This window comes from Bison bison, unplaced genomic scaffold (genome assembly GCF_000754665.1).
Source record: "Bison bison bison isolate TAMUID 2011002044 unplaced genomic scaffold, Bison_UMD1.0 scf7180017864041, whole genome shotgun sequence".
NCBI classification, from domain to species: Eukaryota; Metazoa; Chordata; class Mammalia; order Artiodactyla; family Bovidae; genus Bison; species Bison bison.
In genome coordinates, this window is record NW_011494613.1 from 6,398,215 (window position 1) to 6,399,163 (window position 949).

Genomic DNA, 949 nt, shown 5'->3' on the forward strand with positions numbered 1-949 from the left:
CGTTTTTCTGGAACTCTCTTGCTTTTTCGAGGATCCAGCAGATGTTGGCAATTTGATCTCTGGTTCCTCTGCCTTTTCTAAAACCAGCTTGAACATCTGGAAGTTCACGGTTCACGTATTGCTGAAGCCTGACTTGGAGAATTTTGAGCATTACTTTACTAGCGTGTGAGATGGGTGCAATTGTGTGGTAGTTTGAGCATTCCTTGGCATTGCCTTTCTTCAGTATTCTTTCCTTGAGATCCCCATGAACAGTATGAAAAGGCAAAATGATAGGATACTGAAAGATGAACTCCCCAGGTCAGTCAGTGCCCAATATGCTACTGAAGATCAGTGGAGAAATAACTCCAGAAAGAATGAAGGGATGCAGCCAAAGAAAAACAATACCCAGTTGTGGATGTGACTGGTGATAGAAGCAAGGTCTGATGCTGTAAAGAGCAATATTGTATAGGAACCTGGAATGTTAGGTCCATGAATCAAGGCAAATTGGAAGTGATCAAACAGGAGATGGCAAGAGTGAACGTTGACATTCTAGGAATCAGAGAACTAAAATGGACTGGTTTGGGTGAATTTAACTCCGATGACCATTATATCTACTACTGTGGGCACGAATCCCTCAGAAGAAATGGAGTAGCCATCATGGTCAACAAAAGAGTCCAAAATGCAATACTTGGATACAACCTCAAAAACGACAGAATGATCTCTGTTCATTTCAAAGGCAAACCATTTAATATCACAGTAATCCAAGTTTATGCCCCAACCAGTAACACTGAAGATGCTGAAGCTGAATGGTTCTATGAAGACCTACAAGACCTTTTAGAACTAACACCCAAAAAAGATGTCCTTTTCATTATAGGGGACTGGAATGCAAAAGTAGGAAGCCAAGAAACACCTGGAGGAACAGACAAATTTGGCCTTGGAATACGTAATGAAGCAGGGCAAAGACTAATAG